This window comes from Vidua macroura, chromosome 4, assembly GCF_024509145.1.
Source record: "Vidua macroura isolate BioBank_ID:100142 chromosome 4, ASM2450914v1, whole genome shotgun sequence".
In the NCBI taxonomy this organism is placed as follows: Eukaryota; Metazoa; Chordata; class Aves; order Passeriformes; family Viduidae; genus Vidua; species Vidua macroura.
Genome location: NC_071574.1, coordinates 177,437 through 188,372, shown reverse-complemented (window position 1 = coordinate 188,372; position 10,936 = coordinate 177,437). Strand labels below are relative to the sequence as shown.

At 47.1% G+C, this 10,936-nt stretch overlaps 1 long non-coding RNA gene across 1 annotated transcript; it reads left to right on the top strand.

Annotated features, from left to right (window-relative positions):
- Window positions 1-9,046: 9,046 nt before the first annotated feature.
- On the top strand, window positions 9,047-10,067 carry LOC128806934 (uncharacterized). Its single transcript, XR_008436983.1, has 3 exons — window positions 9,047-9,071; window positions 9,374-9,480; window positions 10,014-10,067. It is a non-coding gene; the product is annotated as an uncharacterized LOC128806934 (long non-coding RNA).
- Window positions 10,068-10,936: the final 869 nt, after the last annotated feature.

Sequence of the window (10,936 nt, the reverse complement as noted above, 5' to 3'; positions counted from 1 at the left end):
ACATTGCTGTGAGCTCTATGTCTACCAGAGGATTTTCCAGGTCATTCTTGCCTTTTTCAGCAGTCCTTTGTGTGACCAGGGCTCCCAGGTAAGAATTGAAAAAGAACAGTTCCCAAATACCCCAAAACCACAAAAGCTTGTATTGGCCTCGAGATCTCAAGTACCAAACAGAAAGGAATAGCTGATTCTGCCTTGGTCCTCTTGAAAATCTGTTCCTTGTTGGTTTTGTGGATGTGTGGAGGGAGAAATAATTTTGCTTGTGTCTAAACCGGTCCCATCCTTATCCCCTGAAACTGGGACCGGTTCCTGCCGTCGTGGAGCCTCACGGGGGTGCCGTGGTTTTGCTCCTGCAGTCGGGGCCTTTTCTTTTTGGGGTCTCTATTTCCCCAGCCAGCACGTTTGTCACCTGCACAGTGCTTCGGCAGGAGGGAACCTCGCCTGCCGGGAGCTCTCAGGTTTGGGAGCATCCACCCTGAGGATTTCAGGTATCAAAACCTCGGACAAAAAGAGAAAATTGTCTTGCTACCTGAATACTTCTTGTAAGAGCAGCACCTGTGGTGCGAAGCGTTGAAGGGAGAATGTCTTTCCTTCTCTGGAGTTGCTGAGAACAGGCGGTGTTCATTTTAGCTGGGAGTTGATGGGGTACCAGCCAAATTGCTCATTTTATTTTAGATAATCAGATCTTGGCTGTAAAAGAACAAGTTGCATTCTCTGTTTCAGCGTCGTATTCTGGAGATATGACAGAGTGCTGCCCGTGTCACCTCTAGAGCTGCCCATGAGCTGATAGAGGATCACAGCCTCCTCTCGGGGGTCCTGCACGGCTTAGAGAAAAGGTAACCAGCCAAGTACGGGAGAAATGGGGACAATTTCCTGTCCACGGCTGAAGAATGACGTGGCTGAGGATGAAAGCAAGGGGGACAGACCTGGAGACGGGGGCACCCCGAGGGCTGCACTGGCAGAACTTGCTGAACTCTGAGGTGTCCCTTGTGTTTTTGAGAAGAGAATCAAGAGGCTTTCAGGTAGTGGTAGGAGGGACGATGGTGGGGGGGCTGTGTGATTTGGGAATCACTTCCTTGACAAAGCAAAAGGACACCTTGTGCTGGTGTCTTTAGCTTTTAAATTTCAAGCAGCCTCAGTTCCCATCCTGTCACAGGACCTGCTGCACAGGAAGTGGCACAGTAATGGATTTGAGCTGTCTCGAACGTTATTTCTCCTCCCCTTGCCTCTCCCTGACAAAAAAAATCTCTTCTGCAGGCACAGAGTGCCCTGACAGGTTCAGGCAAGTGCACCAAAAGTGCCCTAGAATATGGTCCCCCGTAGGAGATGGACCAGCTGCTGGTGAGGATCTGCCTTTCAAATGTGGTTTTCTTTTTTTTCTTTTTGTTCTGTTTTATTTTGTTTTTCAGGTTTCTGGAGAACAAGGTGATAAATAAAATAATTTCCTTACTCCATCCTCTATGGCTAATAAATTTAGGAGACAAGAGAGAAAACAGGAATCGGTCCCAGATGCTGCTGTTGAGATGGATATATGATCTGTCTGTCTGTAGATAGATATATGTATATACGTATATCTGTGTAGTGATAATAATGGGATTTTTTATGATACGTTGCTTCACCGTTTTATATTTTTAATAAAGTGTGATTTTAAGTTATTAGTTATGAGATTTTATTATAGTTATTGGCTAAAGTAACATTTTCTTGTATTTTATTGGTATCAAGTAATTAATGTTAATCATTAATTGGTAAGAGTTTGTAATGAATTATTAAGGTGTGAATATGTTCATTAAGGTACGTCTTTTTTAACTGTGGGTATTTTCATGTGTTTATATGGGTTTTTATGTTAATGATTTGGGGTTTTGATGTTATGAATATATTAGTATTTTATTAGGTTTTTCTTGTTAGTTTAGTTGTTTGGTGTGTAGATTATTCATGAAGTATGTTTATCTATAAATGCTTTAAATTTAAGTTATAAATCTACTTGTTAAGGATTTTTGTAGAGTTCTATGTAAAAATTTAAATCGGTAGGGGAGATAAAAAGCAGTAATTATTAATAAGATGAGTATTTTAGTTTTTAATAATGATTTAAGTTATTTAGTGATGTTTTAATTCTTGAAAATATTATTTCGTTATTTTTTATTTATGTGTGATTGATTAATTTAAAATTTTTGTAATGTTTTTGTAAATTGATTTCTTGTGATTTCATCAATTTATATATTTTTTAAATGTTTTATATTTATGATTGTGTGTGAATAATAAAAAATGAACAGTTGTTTTATTTTGTAAGATAGTATGTTTAAAGATGTTCCTATTTGGCAGTAATTTATTTAATGTTATAGATGTGTTATTGTTTCATTTGGCTAGTTAATAAGTAAGTTCATTTAATGTGGTTCAAGTGTGAGTTGTAGTTATTTTAGGTGTTAAAAGAGATGCAGAAATAATAGAATTAGGTTATTAAAAGGTCGTACTGTTTTGATCCTGAGAAGTAAATTTGTGTTGGAGCGATTGGGTATTTTTGGGTGGGTATTCTTTTTTTTTTGGTTGTTTGTTTGTGGTTTTTTTGGGGTTTTTTTTGGGTGTTTTTTTAATGTATTATTGTTAAGTTTGGTCTTAGTGGATTAATTGTTTTAAATTGTAGGTTTGCTGTTTTGAGGTAACTTCTTTGTGGTTTTGTGTGGTTTGGGGGTTGTTTTGTAACTAAATATTGTACAAGTATTTGTTTGTAATGATTTGAGTAATTTGACTTTTGGTGGTTTACCTGTCATTTGGGGTATGAGTGTATAAATGTTATTTGAAGAGTTTATGTTACGTGTAAGTTTTTTGATTTGCAATTTAGTGTTTGTAAAGGATAAGGTTAGTTGTGAGGAGGTATACAAACGAGACACGTTGAAAAGAGAGTTTTCGGATTGTATTTGGATGCGTGGTTTTAGTTAGTGTTACTTGTTCTGTTTTGGTTGTGGAACTATTTCTTTTAGGGTTTTTTTTTGTGTGTTTTAAATAAGGCTTGACACAGTGAGTAGGACTCGTGTGTGATTTTTCTTTTTTGAAGTGTGGAAACTTAAGTATAACGTGTTCTTTAGGTTCTGAAATTGACGGGACTACTTTCTCGGCTACTTACTGAGTCTTGTAGTTGAGTAGGTTTTTGTAACTCTGATTTTGAACTCAAAGAAGAAAACTGAGGAGACGAAGGAGGTAGAGAAGTTTATCTCCTTCTAGGACAGAAAGGGTTTAGCGCAGAAAGTGCTGGCTCTGATGTGGCGCGGGGGTTTCCGTGCGCCGGCCGGGCCGGGCGCGGGGCTCGGCGGCAGGAGAGCGGCGAGCTGTGCGCGTGCGCGGGAGGGGCGCTCCCGCGGGGAGCCGAGCGGAGCCGAGCGGCTCCGAGTTGAGGCGAGCCGAGCTGCGCCGAAGAGGCGAATCCAGCCGAGTCTAGCGGAGAACAGCCCGAGTGTAGGCGAGGAGCCGAGTGGGGCCGAACCGAGCCGAGCTCCGCCGAGCGCAGCATCCCGAGCAGGGCGGGCCGCCGGGGCGGGCTCGGGGTGGATCGGCGCTCTCTGAGGCTCCCCCTCTTGTCCCTCTCTCTACCAATCCTTCTTCCTTTCTTCCTCCTTCCCGTATTCCCCTTCTTTCTCTCTCTATCCCTTAGTTCCCTCTCTCCCCAAAGCCGACCCCTTTCTCTCCCTTTTCGGTCTCCCCTCCCGTCCCCCCCTCTACCCTTCCTTCCTCCTCCCCGTATTCCTGTTCTTTGTCCGCGGACCCTCCCCTCCTCTCCCTCGCAAACCCGACCCCCACTGCCCTGTCCCTATCCCGCTCCTCCGTTCTATTCCTCTTCTCTCCCTCCTCTGTGCACCGTCCCTCTTCCCCGCTCCCGGCCTTTCCCTTGCCCTCCCGCTTTCCTCCACAGCCCGACCTCCCTCCCTCCATACGCTGTCTCACGCCCTGCTAGCCCTCCTCTCTTGCCGTCGCCCCGTTCCTTCTTTCCCCGCAGCCGCGGGGCCGGGGGCGCCGGAGCATAAAGCCCAGAGGGCCGGAGCCCGGCGGCCCCGGGCCCTTGCGGGAGTCCCCGCACGGGGCCGGAGGCTCTCGGCGGATCCCCCCGTGCCGGTCAAACCCCGCCCGGCCCCGCCGGACCTGCGGCTTTGCCGGCATCGCGCTGAGAGCGGCCCCCGCTCGGTGCCGTGCCGTCCGTGCCGCGTCCCCGCCGTCTCTGCCGCTCCCTCTCTCTGCCCCTCGCCCGTGACAGCGAGGCTGGGCAGGAGCTTCGACCCTTCTGGCGGCTGCCCCCCTTTCTCGTTGCGGCAGAGTCCCTTTCGGGGGGGATGTACATGTGGAAAGGGATGGAAGCAAGTGCTGGGCTGCTGTCCGGGGCAGTTAGACTCGTTCTGTGCCTTCTTTGGGGGCCAGGAAAAAGGGGTGAAGACTCGGGGCTCTGGTGTCATTTGGGGCACCCTAAGGTCCCTAGGAGAGGGACGCACGCTGCGGCGGAGGAGCAGGTGGGTGGCGAATGAGGGGGGGTCCTGCCGGGTGCCGTCCCCCCGAGGGACCCAAAGCTGCCCCAAAATGCACAGGGAGGGGGGTGTGTAGAATACTACTAAATCCTGGCAAATGTTTCGTTTTTATAGGTATTGGTAAAAATAGGAAAGTATTGCTAAATTCATTTGGAAAGAAAGCCAGAACAGCCCCAGGTATGCGCTGTGAGGATGTAATGTATAATTAATATACGTGTATATAGAAATAGAAATAGAAAATAGAAAAAAAATACAAAATCACAGAAATCGATACAATACCTAATAGATATTCTAGTGTATATGTCTTATTATACCACATTACATGTAATATATTATATCTATCTAAATATAGTACGTCAATATACTGTAATATAATATACAAGAGCATATAGATGTAAATATCAAAAGCATGAATATAGAAATATTCAAATATAGTTTAAAATAAAAGGATTTTTAAAATTTTGTATTTGTTAGTAGGCAGGGTTTTTATTGTAAAAATTAGAAATATAAATAAGTTAGAAATCTATGTATAGAAGTATATCATACGTACATTAAAATCTATATAAAAATTAAAATGTAAGTAAATAGAAGTATTAGCAGTATGTATGAAATATAATATATATAATATTTTATCTATCTTGTTATCTTATTATATATATGATATCCATTTATAAATATAATCCATCCATAGAAAGTATAAATGCAAATGTGATTATAAAGATGAAAATATGCTATAAATATTTAAATATTGTTTAAAGAAAGGGCTTTTTTGGTTTTTATTTGGTTCGAGGCAGGGTTTTTATTAAAAAAAATATGAATATACATTTTATTTTGATAGACTTCTAAATATAAAAATATATAATCAATGTATAAAGATAGATATAAAAATATAAAATATAAGTAAAAATAAGCAATAGGAAGAGATAGAATATAAATAACGACATATATCAATCTACCTTTAAAATGCAAATTTGAATATAAATGCGAAAAATATATAGATAAATTTACAAACAGTTTAAAAGAGTTTTTTGTTTTTTTTTTTTTAGGTTTTTACTTGGATAGATGCAGGGATTTTATTTTTAAAAATATAAACCTTTTAGAAATATCAATCTAAATATAGAAATATGTAATCAATATATTAAGACATGCATAAAAATATAAAATAAAATAAACTTTAAGTAATATGAATGAATATAAGAAATTATAAAATGATCATTATACATCAGTATACATTTTAAATCAAAATGTGAATATAAATATTAAAAATATAAAAATAATATAGATTGAAATATAGCTTAAAAGAAAAGATTTTTTATTTTGGTTATTATTGGGTTAGAGGCAGGTTTTTTTTGTTTTTTTTTTTTTTTGTCGGTGTTTTTTGGTTTCGTGCGGGCTGTTTAGGGGCATTTATTGCAGAGGATGTTTTGAAGGGGGTCGCGCCTGTTCTTCTTTGCGCGCCTTCCCCGCCTGCAGCCCCAGGGCGGGCGGCAGTGCCGCCGCCTTGTGGCCAGAGTGCGGGACTGCAGCCCTCGCCCGAGGTCCTCCCGCGGCCGCCATCTTGGGAGTGGGTTGTCGCGGACTCGCTTGACCTTCCCAATATGGCGGCAAAAAAGGCGGGAAAAACGAGGACCACGGTCTGTTTACTGCACTGCCTGCACGCCACCCTGACGCCGGCGCCGCCCCGCGGGTTTTTTTTCGCTTTTTCCCGTGTCGTGGCCACGGACTGTGAGCTCAGCGGCTGCGCGGGCGGTCAGGTTGTGAGCGGGCGCCGACAGGCATCGGCAAAAACGCCTCTCCCTTCCGAGGGCCTCACGCGGCCGCCATCTTGAAAGTGTCGCGGCGTCCGGGACACTCTTGACCTTCTCAATATGGCGGATAGAAAAAAAAAAAAAAAAAAAAAAAAAAAGCGCGGGAAAATCGTGGTCCGCGTGCTGCACTGCCCGCGCGCCACGCAGGCGCCGCCCCGCCGGGTTTTCCCGCGGCCTTGCCAGTACTGCGGACACGGGCTGTTGCCACACTTGCGCCGCGGGCGGGTGGGTTTCAGGCAGCATTTTTCTTTTAAATAAGAGATCGTTAATATTAATATCATAGAGCTACAATTTGGTTACAGGCAGGGCTTTTATTTTAAATAACAGAACTATTTTTGCAATATAAATATAGAAATGTATCATATATATATCTAGATCTATAAAAAGATAAAATAGAAATAAATAGAAGTCATAGGAAGATATTTAATATAGAATCGAAATAACATCATGCATCAATATACATGATAAATGGGAATGTGAAAAGTATAAATATGAAAGATAGTTAGAGAGAGTTTAAAAGAAAAGGATTTTGGAGGGGTTGTATTGGGTTAGAGGCAGTGTGTTTTAGTTTGTGTGCGGATGTTTTTTGGGCCGTTTATTTTTCAGGATTTTTCCAAGGGGATCGCCCCCGTTCTTTTCTGCCTCCCTTCCCTCCGGGCGAGCGGCAGCCCCCGGCTGTGGCCGGCGGCGGTGCTGCCGCCTTGTGGACAGAGAGCGGTACTGCAGCCCCCCCCCAGCCAGCGCCCTGCCCCTCGCCGCTGGGTGCCGGCTGACGGGGGGAAGGACGGCTGCCGAGCGTGGGAAGGGCGAGGCGCGGGAGCGAGCGGCAAGCGGGGCGGTGTCTGTAAATAGAGGGGAGGGGTGAAGGAGATTCGGGAGAGCAAAGGGACCCGATGACCGAGAAGAACGGCAGCGGCGAGGGCGGCCCGGCGGGGCCGCTTTCGGCGGGCGGCGGAGGCGCGGTCGCAGCGCTCACGGGCCGGGGGCGGCGGGCGGGGGGCGAGCGGCGTCGGAACAGGGCTGCACTCCCCTTTCCCGATCCCCGCGCGCGTCCCTCTCTAGACGCTGGAAGCGACCGCGTGCCGGAAAATGCCGCCGGGGCGGCGCGCAGGCGGCGGAGCGGGGCCCCGGCTTTCCCCGCCCCTCCTGCCGCCATCTTTGGAAGGTCAAGCGAGTCGTCGCCGTCCCGCCGCGTCCCCGTCTCGTCCCGCCGCGTTCCCGCCGCCTCCCCGTGCTTCCCCGCCGTCTCCACTCTGACACGATCCGCCCCCGTCCCGGACCCCCTCCGCTGCAGGGAAATGCAGGAGAACGCGAAAGCATCGGGGCAGAGCAGCCGCTGGAGGTGCCCGAGCCGTCTCCCCCTTGCCCGCAGGGCCGGAGTTGCCCACCGCCGGGAGCTGACAGGTACGCTGACAGCACGGGCGGCTCCGGCACGCTTTGCCTCGCTGTGTTCCGGTGCCGTGCTGCTGCGGGAGGACGGGGCCAGCGCTCCAAAGGCCAGAGCAGAGCGCTGGCGAATGGGAGGCGAGGAAGGCTTGGGCTAAGGATGGATTGAAACCGGGCTGCCTGTAAGTGCGCAGAGAGACCTTTGTCGTCCACGCTGCCAAAAGGAGCACCTGGTACGCCCTATAGGTGTGCCTTGTGTTTCACGTGTTTTCATTTCCTGTTTGCGTCGTCCCAAAAAGCAGGGACGGAGCAAATGGGACTGGTTCCCACTGTTGCTGTGTGAAGGCTTTTTACAGGCTGCTGTATTGATGTCATCTTTTTTTCACCCCAAGCTTGGCTTCTCCCATGCTTTTTCCGTAGCTGCTGCATTGGGTGTCCCCAGGAGGGCTGGGTCCCTCAGCAGGGGTCTTAGGAGTTGCTATGGATTCTGATTTTTCTGAAGCTGTATGGAGGCGTGCTAGCGAATCAGCTCTTTTCCCTCCTGAAAAGCTTTCCATCTATGTCCACCCGTGCGTCTCTGTGTTTTAATCACATAGCCGGACGCACTGAGGTTTTTACTTTCTAAGCCAAAAGCTGAAGCAGATGAGTGTTTGCTTTGTGTGTGTGAGGAGTGGCATTTGTGCTGGAGAGCTGCGGTTGGGAACAAAAGATGGACTTAATGTGCTCTGGGGACGGGCACGGGAGGAAACGCACAGAAAGGCAAGCAGTGATGATTGCGGAGGAGAAATGAGAGGTTGTTGCTTCCGATCCGTGGGGACTTTCCTTGGGAATGATCGATCAGAGAGCATATGGAAGTAGAGAGCATCTTCTGGCTGCTTCTGTTCTGTAAACTTCTCCCTGGCTTCACAGGTCCGTGCTGGAGAGTGGGAGAAAGGTCCCTGCTGTTTGCCGTGTCCTGGGTGGGCACAGAGCTCTGACCTTGGCCAGATGGGCTGGTGAGTATTGAATCAATCCCTGCCTCCTCGTGAACAAGTTGTTTGAAGGAGTTTGAGGCAGGGACGGCTTTTAGCCGGGTGCAGTTCAGTTTCTTTCTCACAGGTTTCCGGGTGTTTTGATCCTGACGTCACCAAACCCTCAGATTTGCTGAACTGGGGCTCTTACCTGTGTGACCCGTGAAATGTCCCGGAAGCTGATCGATGTCTTTGTGCTCCTGCTGTGTTCATTTGGGCTGTGCTTCAGGCTTCTCTCCCGGGGCCCTTGCCGTTGCTGTATCTCTTGGATGCCGTGCAGAACGGAATCAGGCAGCCAAGCCTCAGGTTCACCTTCTCCCTCACCCTCTGCGCTGCTCGTGTGGCACAGCAGATCCTGAAGCCAGGTACTGGAACGTGCTGCGTGTGTCACTGCTGGGGTGAAAAACAGAGGCCTGGGGAGTGTCGATCCCCTCACCTGCTCTGTGCTCGTGCGCTCTTGCCTGAGCTTTTCCTCCTGGGCAAGAGAAGGGGAGGGTGGGCAGCAATGGGAACGCGCCTCAGAGCAAAGGCCTTCTGCAGTTGCCGGGCTGTTCTCCCAGCTCGGAGCGCTGCACGCTCACTGACTGCAGCTTCCACGAATTGTCGTCCGTGCTTGTGGATTGGGAGCGCTGTCCTCCTCCACCATGCCAGCTTTTTCTCTTTACAGAGGAGCACGTGTACATAAGGGTAAAGAGATTCCTTCTGTCGCACTGGTATTTGGACCTGAGAAAGGTACCAGGTTTTCTCCAGCTTTTCTACAGTTTTGATTTTGAGGTAAGAGTCCCATTTTAGGTACCCAGTAATTCTTCAGAAATGTATTAGAAACAGCCGCAAAAATACAATGAAACCTCATTCTCCCACAGGTAGTTAATTAGAAGCGTCTTTCTTCTGTTTCATATAGGAATTCAAAATGTTATTTCTGTGGGGTTTTTGTTGTCTTCTTAATACTAACGCACAATGAGTTGTGCTGTGTATGCTCTGTGAGCACAAGAAAAGAATGTTCTGCCCCGGCTAGCTACAATTCCTCTTTGAGTTTAGGTTAGTAACTTGGAGTTCAACTGAAGTATTTTAGAAACAGCAACTTCTAAAATTCCATTTCCACTGCATGTTTGGGCTGCAGACTGACTGTTCCCAATGGATGTTAGCGATTAAATTTGATAGGAATGGAAAATTGAGAAGTCCAGAACAAGCTGTGGTAATTCCTGAGCTGGCACTCAGAGGGAACCGGGGTTTTGTGCTCTTAGGAGCAGGTATCCTTTGGAAATGTCGGAATGTCTGACGGTGGTATTTTTCTTTATGGCTTCCAGTACAAAACAGCACGAGTGGATCCTCAGATTTCTTGGGGAAGGGCTGCGTGACAAACATTGCTGTGAGCTCTATGTCTACCAGAGGATTTTCCAGGTCATTCTTGCCTTTTTCAGCAGTCCTTTGTATGACCAGGGCTCCCAGGTAAGAATTGAAAAAGAACAGTTCCCAAATACCCCAAAACCACAAAAGCTTGTATTGGCCTCGAGATCTCAAGTACCAAACAGAAAGGAATAGCTGATTCTGCCTTGGTCCTCTTGAAAATCTGTTCCTTGTTGGTTTTGTGGATGTGTGGAGGGAGAAATAATTTTGCTTGTGTCTAAACCGGTCCCATCCTTATCCCCTGAAACTGGGACCGGTTCCTGCCGTCGTGGAGCCTCACGGGGGTGCCGTGGTTTTGCTCCTGCAGTCGGGGCCTTTTCTTTTTGGGGTCTCTATTTCCCCAGCCAGCACGTTTGTCACCTGCACAGTGCTTCGGCAGGAGGGAACCTCGCCTGCCGGGAGCTCTCAGGTTTGGGAGCATCCACCCTGAGGATTTCAGGTATCAAAACCTCGGACAAAAAGAGAAAATTGTCTTGCTACCTGAATACTTCTTGTAAGAGCAGCACCTGTGGTGCGAAGCGTTGAAGGGAGAATGTCTTTCCTTCTCTGGAGTTGCTGAGAACAGGCGGTGTTCATTTTAGCTGGGAGTTGATGGGGTACCAGCCAAATTGCTCATTTTATTTTAGATAATCAGATCTTGGCTGTAAAAGAACAAGTTGCATTCTCTGTTTCAGCGTCGTATTCTGGAGATATGACAGAGTGCTGCCCGTGTCACCTCTAGAGCTGCCCATGAGCTGATAGAGGATCACAGCCTCCTCTCGGGGGTCCTGCACGGCTTAGAGAAAAGGTAACCAGGGAAGTACGGGAGAAATGGGGACAATTT